Raw genomic sequence first — 21,573 nt, 5'->3', positions numbered from 1 at the left:
AAGGAGAGGAGGCGTGGATAGAGTCAGTGGAGTTGCCTTATGTGAGTTAGATCTAAAATTTTGAGCCTTATCAAGTGCATTTTTGAAAGGTCCAGTGTGTAGGATTTAAGAGGATATATTGGCCGAAATGGAACATAACATGAGAAGTATGTTTTCTTAAGTTTATATTCACCTGAAAATAAGAATTGTGTTTTCGTTACCTTAAAATGAACCGTTTAAATCTACAGAGGGAGTGAATTCTTGTCCAGGGAGTCCACCATGTTGCCCCGTCATGTTTCTACAACACATTCTCACTCCGAACTCGACACATATCGACATTTGATCATGGACTTTCAATGTCCAGATACGATGTGAAACGTACCCTGGATGTGTTGGTTGTTGGCGTTCTGAGACACAAGTTCTGCCTGTTACATGCATTGTCTTCTTTCAAGATACACTTCCATTTTCACAGGAAATTTAACATTTACATACAGTCTCTTTCAAAATAAACACACTACGCCGCTACAACACCATGAATTGTTTTTTTTCCCTTCAAAAACACATGGTGTGGTTTACGAAAAGTGCTTTACAATCTCATAGGACGTGAACACGGTCTTTGTTGGACCCATCCAGCAGCCCTACCGCCTGCCCCACTTCAACTGTCACCGCCTTATTTTCGTTCTTATCCCACCGCATTTCCCCGTGACGCTGCCAGGCCCCGTTAACCTATAACAGCGTATCTTGCTGATGTCAAAAGACGGCTTTTTTCAAGTCACTGCGCAAGCACTGGATTTCGACAACTTTGGAGTTGGTTTCTACAGTAGCCCAGAATGGACAAACCAAACACTGGCTCTAGATAGGGCCATTCTATGGATGTATTAAGAGACCCGGATACAGCATCGAAGACTGGACCCCGTTAATGCTTGTTAAAGTTGCTCAGTGACTCATGAAGTCAAAATGCTAAATTTCCATAATATGAAAGTACCCGGATCTTCTGCACTGTGGGACCCATAGAGCAGGCACACTTGTGGCCGCTGAGTACGGCTGAGCGTAGCCAAGCGGCTGACATCAAAATGATGTAATCTTGTGGCTCTTCTAGACTTTGCAAATGCTACCGGACAGAATGGATCAAATCCTGGTACAAAAACGAGACGGGGGGGTTGTGATGCTTAATAAAGGGTATCCACTGATTTACAGACATCTATTTCCCAATAGTCTATGGGAAAAGGTCTTTTTGGGCCACAGGGCATCACATGATGGACCCTGGCAACAATGAAAATTGGCTTCAAGGCCCAGTGCACTTCCTGGAGGCTTGGACTCCACAAACATGTATGTAAAGGTGCGATAGTTCTGGTAACAGCCTGTCACAGGTTACACTGTGATGATTAGAGGAGAAATGGCAGAGCATAAAGGTCCAGGTGGAAAAAACAACCCCACGCCCGCCCCTATTTCAGAAACCCATTTAATTGTTTTGTTGTTGTTGCTGAACCTATTCCTCACTGTCTCCTTTAAGCCTTATTTATGTTAGGGTGTTCAACACTTCTGCTGAGTGGAAGCAGAGAGGAATAGACCTCTGTGGATAATTCAGCTCCCAGTAAAAATCTCCTAAACAATGAACACTTATGGAATCCTAACTGGGAGTTCACATGGGAGAAGTTTCAGATGATTGTAATCTGTAATCCTCTCCTCTACATGCCACTAATCCCACACACTGATCCTTTGAATTGTTTTATAGGCTGGTGACATAAAGATGGGATGAGAACCAACAACATGAGCACCTGAAGTCTCACTCTTGGCCAGCTACACAAACCCCTCGCTGTGACTTGCAAAGAAAAGTAGAAAACATATCGACAATCACCGTCATGTTTTAAAGGTAAGCCAGAATTTGTAGTATTAAAAAAAAGGAACATGAATGAAAGCATTGAAACAAGTCTCAGCCACTTTGTTGAAAAAAAATCACACATTAAGCACTATGAAAAGCAATTCGGAACACCTCAAGGTCTAAAATGTCTTCAGTGAAAGAGTTTCGTGTTGAAAGACTATCATTTATCCAAATTGAATCACTTCACACTCAACAGCTAGCCTTGTCAGGTCGCTACACCACGCAGCCGACTCTGACCAAGACCGAAAAAATGATGAATGCATGAAAATGGAAATGTATCACCTTTTCCCTGCAATCTGACTGTGATTTTGAAGGAGTGTGACGGTGGCAGGCAGGTGTTGGGCGTAATTACAAAGTGAACATTGTTGGCATAATCTAATTAAAGTGATGCATGCTCTTGGCGGAGGTGAAACTTGCTTCATAAAGCTGTCGTTGCAGGAGAAACTTATGGTTGTACATGTGTGATTAGCTGTGACGTACCAGATCACAGATTGCCATAGACTTCATTAAGTAAGTAGTGGGAAGGTTGTGTGTGTGTGTGTGTGTGTGTGTGTGTGTGAGAGAGAGAGAGAGAGAGAGAGAGAGAGAGAGAGAGAGAGAGAGAGTGTAGTTAGAAGAAGCATGTTTCTGATTTGATAAAGGTTTTCAGATGATGCGTGGGCGAGTGCTGTGTCAGTGCCAAACTTACTCTGTGTGAGGAAGGAGTTGGTTTACTCAGTTTACCGACAACGCTGACTCATTGCTAGAAATCACACCACCTCTACGTACAGATGACACTTTGTTGTCCTGCTCTATTTTCTACTATAAAGGTGATTTTCATGTCGTAAAATAGCATTTGTTTGGTGTCTTTAAGTGCAGGCAGGGGTTTGTGCGGAACTATTGATCGTTCCTTTGCTGGCAATGTGTATTTAAATGTGGATTTTACTCATCCAGGTCAGATTACGCGACACTGGGAGTACAATTCATGTATAACACCTTTTGTGGCTCCTGGAGGTGTTTTGTTAAGCCTGCGAGCACAACCCTCGCAATGTGATCAGAGGTTATTTTGGGCTTGGAAGCCAGAAATATGTGACAGAAAGCCTGTGGCAGAAAGATGTCGGCTCTATCAGTTGGAGACAATTTAAAGAAATGGTGCTATTGGTTCAGGCTGCTCTCATTCACTGTTTGTACTTATACCTACAAAAAGTAATGCTGTAACTGAAATATAACTGGGGATGGGAATTGATAAGACTTTACTGACACCAATCCCATTATCAATTCTGCTTATTGGATCACTAATCTATCCATGCACATATTGATATCTGATCGGTTTTCTGTGAGGAAGAGAAGTAGGCCTTCACAGGTTTTCAGCATCAGCACAACTGGTTTATTATCTCTGAGTCTGAACACAGGGTAGAAACAGTAGAAAAAGAAGCTGCATGTGACTCAGAGGTGTAAAAGCTCCACTGTTTAAGTGTTTTCACAGTCAAAGAAAAAACGTGCTAAGCCTGCCTGCGTGGCGCTAATGTTATTATAACAGAGGATATTTACCCTTGCTAACGGACATGCTGCTCGGCTAGGAAGCAGCTGCACTCATGCATAGAGTGTCAGATACATGGCATTTTGTGAATCTAAGCCCATGTTGCACAAAAAGATATTTCAGCATATTGCTGGTGTTTCCACATTTGCATGAAATTATCATTTTACAGACATTACAAGCAGCACTGTGAGGCCACGCTTTGGACCTTGTTGTTGCAAGTTTCCAGCAGCGTAGAGTTTGATATTGTTGTTTTGCAAAGTTTAGCTGTCAGAAAAACATGCCGGCATTAATAAAAGGAATTGATAAGCTTGGAGGTCCAGATCCAGATCGATGGATCGTTACATCCCTAATATTCAGCTGGCCAGTTCTCAGTCCCTACTCGTCAAATACCACCGCTTTGTCAGCGATGTTGGCGTCAGACATCAATGCACACTTTTCGCAGCAGTATGATATGCACCAGGTGTGTCAGTTTTAGAGGCAGTAGGTAACAACTCAAGTCATCTAATACTGCCGCTTTGTCAGTGGATGTTGGAGTCAGACATGGAACCGCAAAGGCACCATCTGCTTTGAACCAGATGGTGGCAGTTTGTAACGCTATCGGCAACAATCCTAATTTAAAGACCAAGAAAGTCCGTGTTGGGTGGGCGAGAATAGTGGTAGATGGGTCAAACAAACTCAGGACTTTCACCTAGAAGCCAGCTGTTCAGCCCGCTGTTAAGTTATTGTAAGCCAAACCATGATGTTTTTTTCCAAAACCTTACCACCTGATTTTGTTGCCTAAACCGAAGGAAATCAACCTAAAACCAAAGTGTTTTACCTTTGTTGTAAGCCTATTTTAAAAAAGACTGTACACATTTAATAAGTGGAAACTGTACATTTCCTGTGAAAACAGAAGAGTATTTTAAGAAAACACATGCATGTAACAAGTGTAAATTGACACGCCGTCCTTGAACGTCCAAATCAGACACAGGACGGTCCCTAGCGCGTCATATTTAGACATAGAGGTCCACTAACAAAGTGGTGGTATTTAACAAGTTGGGATAAGAGCATGTTGATATATCCAACATAATTGTGAGCCAGGAGGCTGTAATCATGTGACCTATGCGCTGGAGGCTGACTTGCATCATATGACGGTAGTGAAAAAGAAAGTCACATCATGTCGTATGATGAGAGACAAAAACACAAAACTTTGATCCAGAGACAGGTGTTTGTGTCCAGTGTGAAACCAGAAATCAATGCTGAGTTATTTTAACTTACGTAACGTCACCTCATCTCCTCACGTCGTCACATTATGATGCTCAAACATTATTCTTTTCCTAAACCAAATCTAACCAGTAGGGGCAGTAACCAGTAAGGTATCAGCATTGAACACATTAGTGACTTAAGGTCAGGATATTTTAGGCTCTGCTGCTTCAGCCCTATCTCCTATAAATTACATATTTGTACAACTAATATGTATTGCCAGATACGATTTGGGAGAGATGTAATCACGTTCCAATGAAGGGAGTGCTAATGTATGTTTTTGTACCACACAGAGAGGTTTTAGGAAAGTGCAGGACTTTGGCACCAGAGACTGGAGTTTGCATCTTAAGTCTTGAGTGTGGTTCAGTTTAGGCAACAAAGCCACTTTAGTCAAGGTTAGGTTAAGATCGTAGCTTTGAGTAAACGTTAATGAAGTAAACAAGTTTTTTTCAAGCAGCAACCTCGGGCTGATCTTTCAGCTTTTTCAGTGGGTACCGGAGACCACAATCTTTCTCGAACATTTACCAGGTGATTTGATTGTCTTAACAAACCAAACATAACCCAAAATGTTAAGCATACTTTACTACCAACAGATACTGCACGGCAAACAAATTAAATCTGTCATGGTCTGTTGGTTGCAGATCGCAACGAAGTGAAACTTTTCCGGTGTGTCAAGCATGTAACATAAGTACCGTGGCTCAGTGAAAATGTGAATGGCCCCATCTAGAGCCAGTGTTGGCTTTGTCCATTCTGGGCTACTGTAGAAACAACATGGTGGACTTCGTGGAAAAGGACCCGCTCCAAATGTAGATGTGAACGGCTGATTCTAAGGTAACAACAACACAATGATTCTTTTTTTCATTCATTATAAACTAATGAAAACATAATTATTAATATTATATTCCACTTCTGTTAATACATCCCTCTGAATATCCTACACACTGGACCTTTAATTTATAGGACAAGGGGCTTTATCTCTTGTGAGTTCCCCAACTTTATGGCAGTGTGGTACTGAATCACTGAGCCGCTATTATTGTCAGTCATTATATGTTAAAATGTATTGCTGTGTACTGTACTGCATTACCTACCAACATCAGTTTCGTATACTGAATTATATGCAGCTTCTTGAATAAGAGGTGAAACGTCTTCTAAGACAAAACTATCCAGTTGCGTTCGATTCAATCGCCTTGAAATCTGATTTTTATACTTTTAATTATATACTTTTATAAGCACTGCAGGACAGTGATGTGTAGTATTAGTGCACCGTTTATTGTGGGTGTCTACCATGTGCGGACTGTTGTCCATTTATCATTTTACTATGTATGTTTTTATAGTGAGTTACATTTTGTGCCAGTCCTACAAGCCAGTTCCCCTCTGGGATAATGAAGTCAGTCAGTCAATGAAGTCATTTTGCACAGTCAAGCTAAGAACCTTACTTCCAGATGTGCCAAGCACAAGGTTGATTTTACAGGCAAATCTAAAAATATGCCCAAGACATTTACAGTTTTTCTGTTTGATGGAATCATGCAGCTGTAAAAAATGCCATCCTGCAGTTCCATATTTTGTTTAATGTACGTTGCGTTTGATACAACTTGAATGAAGCAGCGGATCAGGTGAATACAGAATATACACTGTATGTAGTACTGCCAAACAGTGTGGGTTTTGAAGCGTCTTACGGAGAAATTGAAAGGAAAAATCATTTTATTCTTTCTAAGCCTTCCTGTGCCCTTTTCTTCTTTTATTCCTCTTGAACCTATCTCTGCCAATTCTTATGCATTTTAAATGTTTTTATGTGAAGCACATTGTGTTTTCCTCATGCGTGAAATATACTATATAAAAGTTTGACTTGCCCTTCCCAATCTTACACTGAATAAGCCATACAACAAGAAATATTTCATGGCAGTAGAGCACAGCTCAGCTTCTCCACAGAGGTAATGGAGACCGTAGAGAGGAGGGAGAATATCAATAGAAAGAGAGAAAGAGAGACTACCAAGTGCGTGGGAACATCACAACCGCATATCAGAAACAAATTCTGTCTCTTCTCAAATTGACATTACTTATACACGGCTGCTTGTTCTTAAGCATAAACGACTTGTTACTTAAGATCTGTGCACGCCCCCTCCATCCCCTTCCTGAAAATATCTCATTGAGAATCCTTCGAAATAATCACACGCGAGCGCTTTTGATTGTTCTTCAAAACAAGAGGAGATCCCAAGGTATCTTTTGCCTTTTCCCAGCATGCCCTGAGAGCCATCGATAATTAACACAGACTTTGTTTTTATTTGCATCACAGAACAAGAAGTTTTGTTCCTGCTCAGTCCCTTTAGCATCTCCTCTGCAGTCGCAGCAGGATGCGCTCGGCTCTGATCAGTGTCACTTGGCTGTTTATGCATTCCACTTGGGACTCCGCTGCACCCTAAACTAAAGCTCCTTTCATGACACCATGCTGTCAATTAGGTGTATCGAGCGGGTTTTTTCCTCCCTACGTCAGCTGAGTTGGTGGGGTGTGAGAGCTCGCTGCCTCCATCTGGTCTCCATCTGTAATGAGACAGACCGACAGAGGTCTCTTAACAGCCCACTGCTGTATACTAACACAGAAAACCTCTCCATATGCGCAGCTTAGATACGTCCTTGTCTAACACAACATCATGTGCACAGTATCAATTTCCAGCCTGGTTCTGCCATGAAACCCCCCTACATGGTCAGCTGAGTAAAACAAAGTGGTGGGATTATACTGATGGGCAGCCACTTGACTCTGGGTAAATCTCACTTAAATGGATGATTATTCAAATCAATGTATAGGCTGACGCTCATTCACCACGCCTGCCATGTGACATCCTAATCCTCTCATGGTGACCTAAAAAAGAAACGATCCACCTTTTACAGTAGGAGAGGAACCTATCACAACAGTGCAGCTCCATGCTGTTTTTACACTGTGCTGCACATCGCTTTGACACATTCAACCCTCAGGTGCCCTTTATGAATATTTTAGAATATCATAAAGGACTATCTGTCAACTGTGATTACTAAATAAAATAATTATTTATCTGAACAGGCTTACAGAGACCTTTTGAGGCACAGAAGGCAAGTATGTTCTTGTGCATCGGCTTTTCTCTGAAGAAATACAGTACTACATGTGTTTATATCTGTTTTAAGAAATGTCCTCTGTTACCAAGAGGAGATGAGGCCGTCAGTGCACACAGAGCTGCCTCACTGTAGTCATGCCAGACTGATGCAGTAGAGGAAAGAATTCACTGTCACAATACAGACAAAATAGTGAGTACATCCCTCACTAAGTACTTCCACTCAGTCCCCGGGCTAATCTGGGGAAGTGAGGAAGTGAGAGCTCTTCCTCGTGAGTAAATTGTAGCTGACAATGAGTCCCCTCTCAGATGGGTGATTCAGTGAATAAACACAAACATGTTTACTGTTATGAACCACATTATGCAGTGTTTGAATTACATCGTGGCTTTCGGGGGAGCCCTATTTTTTTCAGGGGTGGGAGGGTATTGTACACATGCACAGGCACACACATGAAAGCACCCACCTACGTGCAAAAATATGCTTCCAATACATTTTAATTCATACGGGGAATATTTAGACTGGGACAAAAAAAAGTATATACTGGACACAAAAATGCCAGCGCACAGTAGACAGGCCATTGTTGCTGTCACTGTGTTTAACACCAGACTGAGACTGCATCCCATGAAAATAATAACCCAGTCGCCAGAAAAAAATATATTTTACATTTGCTACATATTATGTCCCAGATACATTAAAACTTAACATCTCAACAACGCTGTGGTTAGCATTTGGTTAGGTTTAGGCACAAAAACCACTTGATTATGATGAGGAAAACATCATGTTTTGGCTTAAAATTCCTGCTTGTGCTACTATCCCAGCTGGAAATGTTGCGATGTCTGAGTAAAAAACAACCTCTTTTCATGGCACTAACCCAGGTGGAAAAACTGCAACAGGGTGCTAAAAATACACCCATGTTTAAGGGATAAATAACTGCAGGAAACACAGCGACAGCTCCCTAAAAAGCACCCACTTTTGGCGGCTGAAGAGCCACTGGTACAAGAGCCCAAGGTGACTAAAAAGGATCCAGGATTGGGAGCGGAAAGCCAGTGGACCCTGGCCATATTTGCGGCTATCCCAGCAGGAAACGTGGCAGTGTCTCAGTAAAAAACAACTGCTTTTTTGTGGCACAAACCCTAACTGAAAAACGGCAACATGGTGCTAAAAAACCACCCACGTTTAAGGGCTAAAAACTGGAGAAAACACAGTGACAAGTCCCTAAAAACATCCACTTTTGGGGGCTGAAGAGCCACTGGAAAAAGAGCCCAAGGTCACTAAAAAGATTGAGATTTGGGCGTGGAAAGGCTCTGGAAAAAGAGCCAGGGGTCCCTAAAGCACACCCATGTTTTTGGCTATATAGCACCAAGAAACGCAGCAACAGGTCCCTAAAAACACATGTTTGGGGGCTTAGAAGCCGCAGGAAAAACAACAATGGATTCCCAAAAACACTCAAGTTTGGTGCCAGTAAAGCTGCTGGAAAAGCAGCAATTATTGGCTAAAAAACAACTGGTATTTTTTGTTGGTCTGGAACAGTGGTCAGCAGCTTGGCAGGTGACGACAAAGTCAGCTCATATATTAAGTCATCTTAAAAACATTGATATGATACATATGAAATGGGCAAGTGTAGACTCACAAGTCAGTCTTTAGACGCTTTGCTTAACTAAAGACTGATGTCTTTCTCCCTGATTTTGTGTTTAGATGGGCGGATACAATTTCAGAGTTTAAAAAAACTCCCTACGTTGCAGAACCAACAGTCAATCCGCAGGGCGGTCCTTTGGTGGCTCGCTGAACTCTTGTGCTCGTAAACATAGTCCAACTAGAAACACGTGTAGTGGTACAAAATGGCTCAAATCGCTGTAAGTCTTTCATTTCCACAATCTTGTGGACTGAGCACACGTTTGATAAAACGGAGTTTAATCTCTCGGCATCCATTTTCAAGCTCTCTGTGTGTTTGTTTCTTTGCAGACAAGAAAAGGAGGAGCGCACATTTCCAGGAGGGCGTGTCCTTTTAAAAAAATGCAAGAGACGTTGCTTTGTTGTTCTCCGGTGTGTTAAACACACTTTAGAAAGGAGTGTCCCCAGACTATCAGAAGGCGGAGATCTTTGATTGTCTGGTAGCGAGACTAGGGCAAGTGTAACATATTTGTGGTTTGCAGAAATGTACAATGCCAACATCCTCTTCTGGTGACTGGGCTGAAAATGGTGGATGGGTCCAACAACCACTGACCTTCACCCAGGAGACCAGTGCTCACTTCCCATAAGATTACAGAGCCAAACCCTGTTCTTTTTTATAACTCAACCATATGCGAGTCTTGGCAAAATGTCAATTTACAGTGTTGTACCGACGTAGTGCGTTTAAGTTGAAGGAGACTGTATGCAAACTACATTTCCTGTAAAAAAACAGAAATGAAATTCAAAAACAGACAATGCATGTGCCAGGCTGAAGTTAACACGGTGTCCCAGAACATCAACAGCCAACACACCCAGGGTACCTTGCACATCATATGTGTGTTGTGCTATATGTGTGACATGGTCAGAGTGAGAATGTGTTGTCAGGCCACATGGTCCTAACCTCAAACTTAATGCTCACAACACAGAACAAAGAACACATCAGTAGTTTGTACTTTTATGTTGGCATGTATTCAAGTGTCTGAGGCAGAGACATTAGCTTGTGTGCCAGTTTAAACAAGCGATAATGACAGAAGGATAGGGAAGTGCATCAGGACAGTGTTGATGGAAATACATTTAAAAATAAGCTTTTTATGAAGGCCTCTAGAAATGGACTGTGACGGGACGTTGGCAGCCCACAAAGGGCGCAAGTCATGTCATCAGTGGCATCACGGTACATGCAACATTGTTCAACTCTTGAAAATCAGTCAGCAAACACAGCAAGGTAATGTAGGAGCATGCTGAGAAAAACAACACAAGGCACGGCTGCCAAAACAGGCCCGAGATCAGCTTTGTATCGGGTTTATTAACTGAATGGGAGACAGTTACTGACATACTTTCTGCTATCAAGGGGCTTTCCTGGATGCCTTAGCATGAATTTTTAAAACAGCATCATAGGATGAAAACCCGCACAGCCTAGTATAGCCTGGCTGCATTTAAAGACGAAAACAAGAGCAATTTCATCTAAATCCCATGAACTCTGTTTCTCTGCTTTTATTTAATTTATAAAGTAACCCACAGTGGTTAAAGGACAAACGTGTAATTGTCACAGTGTTATTGTCACTGAAACAGTCTAAAAACATGTTAGCACTAACAGTAGAAAATTGTGCCAACCCTGTCAAAACATTAGAAAATAAAACTGCTCACAGATCACTTATAAATATCACTGGTGAGAACAAATTAAGCCATGACTTCAAACTGACACATTTATGTGGCAGTTGCTTTTCATAACCATGAAAACATGAAGGAAATTGGATTTTAAAAAGCTAAAGAATGCTTCAAGTAGGTCAGTGTTATGGCAGTGCCAAAATCTGGTGTCTATAAAAGCTGAAAGCTGGAATCAAAGGGGTTTGAGTATTAAACTGGCAGCAGTGATAAAGTCAGAGCAGCCTCACTGAGGAACCACCTAAGCCTCTATCTCAGCCAATAAAAACCTTGGAGAGCTTTATTAAAGGAAACGTTCAACTAAATCTGGCGGAGGATAAACATCAGTGTATTTAGGATGTATTAAATTGTGAAGATTCAAATTCATTCAGTGCTTGCTACATATCCCAGCACCTACTGCACTAATATGACAGACGTGTCAGACCTGAAAAACAGCTGATGGTGTTAAGACACCAAATATATGTCATCATCTCTAAACATGATGCTGATGTTTAGATGACATCCCTAGCTGCTTCTTTTCCATTCAAGATTAAACTTCCTGAGACCTGAGCTGTTGTTTTGTATGCACTTTAAATTTCTCCTAGGTATATGGGATTAGTGGGACCTGATTAAAAAAAACTACGCATTGTCTTTGAACAGTGGTTAGGAGTTACTGTTTTAATCTTAAACTGTTCAAAACTGTTTGTGTCAGTGCCTAAGGATGGCTGTGCAATACAAAAAATTGAGCATAGCATTAGTTCAGGCAGGACACGATGTCAAGCTCAGCTCACATCCCAGCTACATCAGCTGATCTCAAACAGTCAAATCAACTGATAGAGCAGCTGGTTGATGAAGGGAGTCAGCTGATAGATCACATGATTCCTTTCTATGCAACCAATTGGTGAATCTCATTCGGGGTGCCCTATTTAAACTGCTCTGGCCTGCCTACTGTTGCTGCTTCCTCTGCAAGCTGCTTTGTGACCCGCCTCCACCCCAGCTCCTCCTTTTCAAGCTGTGTCTGGCTTATCAATGTCATTTCTGTTTGTCACTGATGCTGCTCTGTTCTGGTACCGGGGGGGGTCTATTCTGCTGGTCAAATTGAGGGGGGATGCCATCCCCTTTGTTAGAAAATTGACCAAAAAGCATCCCCCTTTTAAAATCTAGAATCTGTGTGTGCAGGCATGGACAGGGGACATGTCTCCCCACACTTCCCGTATCTGTGCCCTCCGTCCCCTGCACTTTTTACAGCTGTTAGCACCGTTCAATTCGTTTTTAACATGTGGTAAGGTGTTTTTCCAAGCTGTCTTTAAACGCACCATGAGTAGGCGACGCCAGGCGGCATACACGCGCTGTCATGTTGTGATCAGAATCAGTTGCACACAGACAGAAGTGTGCTGCTGGGCAGTGCTTATGTGTCTTAACTATGTTCAGCAAACCAAACAAACCGTGTAAGTTGAGTAATGCTGTTGCATGTAGATAATGTTCGCTAAATGATGACTAATTAAAAGATGCCAATAATCAAACTTGAAATCAAAGCTACATTGCATCCCCCTTGTTAAACATTAAGAATTGGACCACTGCCTCAGGCTTTCCACATAGACGCATGGAAGAGGCTGGAAGAGAGGAAAGGCAGAGAGGCCCCAGTACAGAGCCATACTGCAAATATAATACTGCAAATGGAAATAAAGCTTTCTTTGACTAAAGTACTCCTGACTGAATTGTAAATAATGCAACATATCTGAAAGCCTTGCGATTGGCGGCAGTTGGCGGCAGTTGTGTGTATTTCGGGCCTGTGTGTGTATGTATATGACAACGGAGTGAAAAAATTGAATTTCCCCTCAGGAGTAATTGCTCTATATTACAAGCCAGGAATGTCCTTTTGGTCTGGAAGAACAGTCTGTCACACCTAATTGGCTTGTGTGAGATACTACAATACAATAGTAAAGTCCTGATGTCCTCAAACAAGTACGTCCCAATTAATAACATCTTAGCTTGTTACTATTGCTCAAATTTTTATGCCATATCAAACTACAAACGTTATTGAGCATAATTAACAAATTTCAACTACAAAATTTGATCAGGTTTTGGACCATGTCCACTTTTGTGTTGGAATTGGTTGCAAGCTGCCATCTTGTTTTTACATTAATTAGTGTATTGTGCTTTTGCTACCACTAGATGCCACATGAAAGCGTCGATGTACGAGGACAGCAGGTCTAAGTTAAGCAGCAAACTCAAAATGTAATGTCCTTATATGAGGATGCAGTTAAGATTCAACATTTTATTGCCACATCAGCTAATTAGGGATTTGTGTCAGTGCACACATCAACAACAATACGCACAATCACATAGTACACACAACAAGCAGTGTCCATACACTGTAAACTCACTGCCACAATTACAATACAGTGACAGTTAATACACACAATAATACAATAGTGCAACCCTATGACTCATGCCCCAAAAGTGACAGGTTAAAGTGCATGTGAGTGTTTATACATCAGTGAAGCATTTAAGAGTCAGATTGCTTCAGGGTAAGAGCGAGATGTTCTTAATACTGCATCATCTTCTACCCAAAGGGCAAAGACTCAATAGAGGGTTTGCAGGATGTGAAAAGTCTTTTAAAACTTTTAAGCCTTTCCAATGAATGTGGATGTACTGTTGTACAGAAATGGTGGGGAGTAAAAGCCAATTTATTTTGCTGTGCACGCAATTCTGTCTGTTAGTTTTTGCTTGTAGGCCATAGAATTGCCAAAATTCAGTTATTGAGACGTGTGCACACTTTCTGTTACCGCTCTGTGGAGCTTAAAGGGAAATTTCGGTTTATTTCAACCTGTCTCCTATCGTCCTAAATTTGTTTCAAGTGACTAGTGACATAAAAATAATAGTTAGCATGTTAGCCGTTAGCTTAGATACAGCTGTAGTGTCAGACCTGTCAAAACGTAAGTGAACGGGCAACCTTCAAGTGCAAAGTTAGTCCACTAAACAAGCTTTTTTTCCCACAAAGACCGCCTCATATCGTTAGGATAAATGTCAGAGAACATATAGAAAACGACATGTAAACGTGTTGTCTTACCTTACCGGTGTGCTGCCATGTTTGTTTACCATTTAGCTCTGCTTTCCAAAGTGCGGCCAAAACAAGAACAGAGAACAAGCAGCAATCTCATACCGTGCCTGAAATCTCGCAAGAACAAGCAGCAACAGCTGGAAGGCAGAATCAGACAGTAGCCTGAAAAGTTCATTCATTTATTTTATGAAAGATTTATAGAATAATGGCTGATTTTTTGCCAGACTTCGACTTTGTGGAGGAGGAATTTAATTTTGCAGAGTCTGATGGCCGCCCTTATTTATTTGAGCCAGAATACACTGACGAAGAGCTTCGTGAAATTGAAGAACGGAGGAGGAGAGAGAGAGAGAGAGATACGCAACAGGTAGAGGACGAGAGAGGAGGAACGGCTGCTGCAAGGCTGCGTAGCTCTGGAGATTGGTGGTGTACCTGTGGATGCTGTACCCCAGTGCCCACAGAAGAGGAATGCCTCTGTTGCAAGGAATGGGACCGGTTGCAGCCTTATTTTCAAGGTCTGGATGTGACCGAGGACGAGACACCTCCACCTGGAGTAGTGTCCAGCTGGGCTTTATCTAGAGCTCACAAGATTTCAGGCACGGTATGAGATCGCTGCTTGTTCTCGCGATATTTTGGCAGCACTTTGGAAAGCAGAGCTAAATGGTAAACAAACATGGCAGCACACCGGTAAGGTAAGACAACACGTTTACATGTCGTTTTCTATATGTTCTCTGACATTTATCCTAACGATATGAGGCGGTCTTTGTGGAAAAAAAGCTTGTTTAGCGGACTAACTTTGCACTTGAAGGTTGCCCGTTCACTTACGTTTTAACAGGTCTGACGCTACTATGCGCCCCGGCTGTTTTTTCCAAGCTGTCTTAAAGGTGGTGAGTTTTCTGCTGGATGATCATTAAGTTGTCTTCCTGTTCATCTCAATCAAATCAAACAGAAAAAAATGTTGGCATTGTACGTTTTTGAAAAGCACGTATACGTTACATTTGTACGTTATGATGTGGCGGATATGTGTCAACAATGCTGTGCTTCATGTGTGGTTAGGTTGAGGGAAAAAAAATACTTGGTCATGGTTAGGAAAAGATCATGTTTCGGCGTAAAATCCCCGGTTTTGGGGGCATAATCCCACCTAGAAACACAGAGATGTCTCTTGGTAAAAAGAACAAGCGTTTTTTGTGGCTTTACTCCTGCAAGAAAGAGAAACGAGAGATGTCCCAGAAAAATGTTTTTAATGGCTTTATCTCAGCAGGAAATGCAAAGAAGTTTTGTTGAAAACAACCAGTTGTCGGGGCACTATCCACAGTGGACAAACACGCTAAAATACACCCTTGTGCAGGGGCTAAAAAAATCACTGGAAACACAATGATGACTTGCTGAAACACAACCAGTTGTGTTGTTTATTGGTCTTGAACAGTGGTCCGCAGCTTGACAGGCATCTCTCTTAGGAGACGTGTGGTTAGGTTTAGAAAAAAAAACAAAAAACACCTGGTTATGGTCAGGAAAAGAACATGTTTTGGTTTAAAATCCTCGGTTTTGGGGGCACAGTCCCACCTGGAAACACAGCGATCGGTAAAAAAACAACCACTTTTTATGGCTCTGTCCCAACAGGAAACACAGAGATGTCTTGTGAAAAAGGCTTTTTGTGGCACTATCCCCAGTGGACAAACAGTGACAGATCGCTAAAAAACACCCACATGCAGAGGCTAAAAAAGTTGCTGGACTTGCTGAAGTAGAGCCAGTTTTGTTGTTTATTGGTCTCGAATAGTGGTCTGCAGCTTGACAGGCATGTCACCTAGAAGACGTGTGGTTAGATTAGGAAAAAAAACCAAACAAAACACCTGGTTATGGTCAGGAGAAGATCATGTTTTGGCCTAAAATCCCCAGTTTTGGGGGCCTGGAAACACAGCAACATTTGGGTAAAAAACAACTGCTTTTCATGGCTTTGTCGTCAGTGGACAAACAGTGACAGGTCGCTAAAAAAACACGTGCAGGGGCTAAAAAAAATGCTGGAAACGCAGCAATGACTCTTTAAAACTTAACCCGTTTTGTTGTTTATTGGTCTCGAACAGTGGTCTGCAGCTTGATAGGCATCTCTCCTAGGAGACGTGTGGTTAGGTTTAGGAAATTAAACAAAAACAAAACACTTGGTTATAGTCAGAAAAAGATTGTGTTTCAGTTTAAAATGCCTGATTTTGGGGGCACAATCCTGCCTGGAAACACAGTGAGGTCTCAGTAAAAAACAACCACTTTTTGTAGCTCTGTCCTGGCAGGAAACACAGAGATGTCTTATTAAAAAAACAACCACTTTTCATGGCACTATCCCCAGTGGAAAGTGACAGGTTGCTAAAAAACACTCATGTGCAGGGACTAAAAAAAAATCGCTGGAGACACAGCGATGACTTGCCGAAACATAACTGGTTGTGTTGTTTATTGGTGTTGAACAGTGGTCTGCAGCTTGACAGGCATCTCACCTCGGAGTCACGTCATCCTCCATCCTCTCCACCTCCCCATAACAAAGTCAGCTCATGAAGTGTGCTCCTTTAGAAAGCTTGATATGATATGTATGCAGTGTACAGTGTAACATATGCATGGTTTGCAGAAACATACAATACGAACATTTTCTTCTACAGACCAGGCTGTCCCATTTAAGGGAACATGATATGATCCACTCTCTGCGCCACCTGGTTGTTGATGACCAGGAGTAGTAGCTCTCCCTGGGTTTTAGTGAAGTCCATCACAAGTTTTTATGTCCAGCTGACCAGAGAGGAGACCTCTTTCCTGTAAATTATCTCATCATTACAGGAAATATGTCCCACCAGAGTACTATCATCCGCAAACTTAGTCATCTTGACAGTGTCAGGGTGTAAAAGAGTGTGTTTCCACATAATCTAATGTGGGTGTGGCGATGTTGCCTGTGAGCTCTGTACACAAACATGCCAAACTCAGCAAACTGCAGGCCCATTATCCGGACCACTCATGCTGTGCACGTCCCCCCGGTTCTGCTGTGAATCGATGGACTGTGTGAAGGCAGGGGCTGGGTGGGGGCGGGGCAGACAGATCTCAAATCAGTGGAAAGACGATTTCTATTGATCGGGCTAAATCGGTGGAGACAGATGCAACCCATTCACAACTCAGGCAATCTATGGATCCTCCGTTGGGCTCTGACCTACATTACGATGACAAGTAAACACAACTTCAGAGGACACGTCTTCAGTCTCTTCCTTCTGCCAGCTCTCTTCCTATCTCTCTCTGTCCCAGCCTCACCCGCTGCTGCATCGGTTTCATCCCCCCCACCCCCCTCGCCCCTCTTGCAATGTGGAAAAGCCACATTTGTGCTAACAAGATTAATTAAAAAGTGGCTGTAAATGAGAGTCTTATTTTGGTATTTTGTAGCTGTGGGGTGCCTTTGCAGCTCTGTGGTGGTTTCAGCTGAAGACGATTAGTGTTGTGCATCATCGCATATTTTTGAGTTGCCCACTGTTACAATTTTATGGTGGAGTCACTGCTGCTACATTTAGGGGGGATAATCAGCATTTGTCCCGGAGCGCAGAAACCAGTCTCTCCATTTTCTTTCATTTATATATTTATTTATTTATTTGGCGCTTTGTCTGGTGTGATACTCAGACTGTGCTCACCCACACAGATGTTCAAAGAGTACGAGGTCAGAGTGCTGAGCTTATTTCTCACACTTACAGTAATGGAAACTAATGCAAGAGTAACTGACTGTAGCCCCGAGTGAGTGAAGAGCCATTGGATTCCACTTTGAGCCTATTAGCACCCAAAGTGTGTGACATGTGTGACGGATGTGAGCAGCACACACTCAAACACTCACACACACACACACACACACACACACATTCATGGACAAACAAACGCAGACCTTGTGATTTCCTTTCATGCAGTGCTTTGAAAAAGACTTGTTTCCATGACAATCTGCAAGTTGATGCACCTTTTAATGACATAAAAGCATGAAATCAGAATTAAGACAGTAATGGCTTTGTTCCACATTTTTGTTTGCAGAGAGACACAAAGACTAAAAAGTAAAACGTATATATTGACTCTGATAACACCACTGCATGTACAACTACTAATATACAATATTGCAGCCTGTCCATATTGTAGGGTTATTTCTTTTTTCTTTTTTTTTCTTTTTTTACATATTTTCTTAGCATTTTAGGTACAGTCGCAAAACCATTCAGTTTCATGAGTTTTTCCAACAATGAACCTGCTCTTCTCCAACTCCAAAAAAGACACTGTATCATGCAACCATGTAATAGGAGATGGGGGAGAAATGCTTTTTTGATGGTTTAAAAATGTGCCAAATCACATAAAAATACAAAATTCCAGGTGAAAAAAGTGCAGACTGTCCATTGTTCCGACTTCCTAAATTCTGAATCCCCTTAGTCCAAAAATCGCCCCACTGGACTGATAACTCAATTGTCCCACAGCCAGTTATCCCAAAAACAAAAACCCACTGTGCCCAAGTCCTGGTTCTCCGTAAATACAAATTCCCTGCAGTTAGACATCTGTCGTTAGAAAAATGTTTGCATTGTGCTTTTCTGTAAAACATGGATACGTTAAATTCGTCAGCAACACTATGGTGAATGTGTGACTAGGCTAAGGCACAAAAACCACTCACTTATGGTTTGGAAAAGATTGTGCTTGGGCTTAAACACCCTTATTAGTTGGCACTTGAGTCACTGGAATAGCAGGGCAGGATCAGTGCGAAGGATCAGTAAAAACGCCCAGGATCAGTGTTGCAATTGCTTCAGGGAAACGCCCCAAAGAGTCAATAAAAGCACCTGGAACACCCTGGTAAAAGGCCACAAATGGTTCGTAAAAACACCTGAGATTAGTGGTGCAAACACCGCTTGCAAATGGCACAAAGGGTCTCTCTAAAACCCCTGGCATTAGTGGTCCAAATGGTGCTGGGAAACGCTGCAAAGGGTCGGCAAAAACACCTGGGATTGGTGACTCAAACACTGCTGGGATATACTACAAAGGGTAGAAACACCACTCAGGATTGGTAGCTCAAAAGGTGCTGGAAAACGCTGCAAAGGGTCGTCGAATACACCTGGGATTGGTGACTCAAACACCCCTGAGAAACTCCGCCAATGGTCAGTAATAACATCTACGTTCTGTGGCTCAGTTGCCACTGGGAAACTGGAACTAACTTCAGGGAGAGTGTATTTTCAGAGAAATGTGACTGTGGGGCAACAATCGTTTGCGTGTGAGATGGTAGGCTATAGGAGAAATGGGCTTTCGTTCCAATGGGACATTGTTGAGGCAAATGGGGCTTTGAAATTTTAGCCGTCAAAACAATGGCGAGGAAAACAGATTTTAAAAAACACACTTTGCAGCACAAACACACTGCAGTTTATCTGTTCCTTTTTTAACTTACTTTGAGGAACTCAGATGCATAATTAGCACTTGATTTGTATTTTCTCCTCCTTTTTTTATCACCAGAAGCATTGTGTGAGCTGTCAACACTGCAAGAGGACCCTGTTTAATGTAAGCAGGGGTGATAAGTGTCTGCAGCAGCGAACATAAATTGGATGCTTGGGGACATAAAATCAGAGTGAAACTAGGTTTAAACCAATCTGCTCACAAAAGCAAACAAAAAAAAAACTGTTTACTTTTGAGGCTAATTTGGTTAAAAAGAGAAGAAAAAAACAATGAGCCCTTATCTCAGAAGTGTTTCAGACAATAATATCATCATAAATAAAATCATGGCAAGTACTGCCAAGGACATTTGTGAATAATAAACAGGAATAAAACATTTAAATACAAGGGCATGACATCAAAATGTTTGTTTTGAGAGACGGATTAAAGCTCAAGTTTATGAAAATTGTTTTAAAGCTTTAATTTCGACTCATCCTGCAGGAAAACAGCATTAAGCTCGCTCCAGCGTCGTCTGCCGCTTATTCCCATCACCCTGGTTTGTTCAGTCACCGCAGACCAGCAGCTCTGACCTCAATCATAACGATCGTTCTCACTCACTCGTCACAGTTTGACCTCTTGACCTCTTGCTGTTGCCTTGAGAGCAAATTAGTCGGTGACACCAGCATGAGCGGACAGTTTGTCCCAGAGAATGACACTGACGCCTCTGGCTGTTGTGTCATGAGCCTGACTGAGAGCAGAAATCCAATCAACCAAGACCACTTTGTTCACTTCTTCACTCTAAAGAAATATACAGTAGATTTTATGCTGATGCATTATTTTTGGAATATAAAAGTAATTTAGACGTTTCAAGATATTTGCTAAATTGTATTTCATTGTGCAGTGAAGCACCTGCTTCCACTCAGCAGGGGTTTTTAATAGTCTGTTATTTAATGCTTTTTATATAACAGTAAGTAAAAGATGAATTGATGGAATCATTCAGTCAGTGGAAACAAAACAAGTGGCCAACAAGAAGCTGCAAAGCCACGTCGCAGATGGAAACTTTTTTGTAAAATTCACAAAAGACCTTCTGCTCCAGCAAACATGACATAAACAGAAAAGAACAAAAGACCCTTCTTAATGACTGAGCAACTACTTTACACAATATTATTATAATTTTTTGGTTCAGTTTCCTTTTTTCCCCATTTTTAATGACATGTTGAAAAAAAAACTCATCCCTTTTGTTTGTACAGAGATTAATTGTGTTCCTGGTTATTTCACTAATTTGTTTACAGAGAACCTTTATGCTCATATTGGAAGTCTTTGTATTTAATGTTTCTACCAGAGCATGTTTATTGGTCAAAAAACACTTAATTTCCCTCAGACTGTCTGAGCTGGGACGCCTGTATTCACCCTCTGTCTGAAACACTCTTTTTTAGCACCTGACTCTAAAATGCTGTGAAAAATCATCAATAAAAGCTCCGAAACACAACTGGACAGGTTACAGCAAGAATCTGATCTGAAATCAGGGAGAATGGTAACCATAGATATATATATATATATATATATATAATCATAGATGACTCATTCCTGTGGCTACTGTGCCTCAACGTCGCCGCCATCTTGGGGAGGTCACTGCCGGCTGGCTAGTACTGTTGTGTATGGAGATAAGTCTTCAGCAAACTCAGCGTGCTCACTCAAAAGTCTCAAAGTGTAATCGGGTGCCGGTCCAAAAACTTACAGCAAAGCATAAAAACCCAACAGCACTCACTAATAAGTATAACACTTTTTAATATAGTGGACTGAACAGCAGCCGTCGAACGGACGTGTTTCAGCTCATAGCTGTCCTCACCGTTAGGAAATGGCCACTTTAGAATGAAAATACAGACAGTACTTACCGACCCTCATGCCGACAAGAAGTCCAGTGTAGTTTTTAATCCACACAACTCGTTTGGGGTATCGGAGGATAACAGCTAGGAGTGCTGTGTTTACATGGCAACTCGTGCGAGACTAGCTGATGGCTAGTGGTGGCGCATGTTGCAAGGTAAACACAGCAGCCTGCGGGGCAGGCTAACTGACCACGGTGAGAAATGATGCTATTAAAGT

At 41.9% G+C, this 21,573-nt stretch overlaps 1 protein-coding gene and 1 long non-coding RNA gene across 4 annotated transcripts in view; one reads left to right on the top strand and one right to left on the bottom strand.

Annotated features, from left to right (window-relative positions):
• The window catches only part of tspan4a (tetraspanin 4a), a 246,999-nt gene that overhangs the window by 163,147 nt on the left and 62,279 nt on the right, over positions 1-21,573 (bottom strand). The window lies entirely within an intron of this gene.
• LOC125901047 (uncharacterized) overlaps positions 1-21,573 on the top strand; it is a 115,076-nt gene that overhangs the window by 35,816 nt on the left and 57,687 nt on the right. The window contains exon 2 of the long non-coding RNA XR_007450929.1: positions 1,715-1,852. This is a non-coding gene — a long non-coding RNA (uncharacterized LOC125901047). The remainder of the gene's footprint in view (positions 1-1,714; positions 1,853-21,573) is intronic.

This window comes from Epinephelus fuscoguttatus, linkage group LG2 (assembly GCF_011397635.1).
Source record: "Epinephelus fuscoguttatus linkage group LG2, E.fuscoguttatus.final_Chr_v1".
In the NCBI taxonomy this organism is placed as follows: Eukaryota; Metazoa; Chordata; class Actinopteri; order Perciformes; family Serranidae; genus Epinephelus; species Epinephelus fuscoguttatus.
Note: the sequence above shows the minus strand (reverse complement) of the source record. Positions and strands in the feature narration are given on the sequence as shown.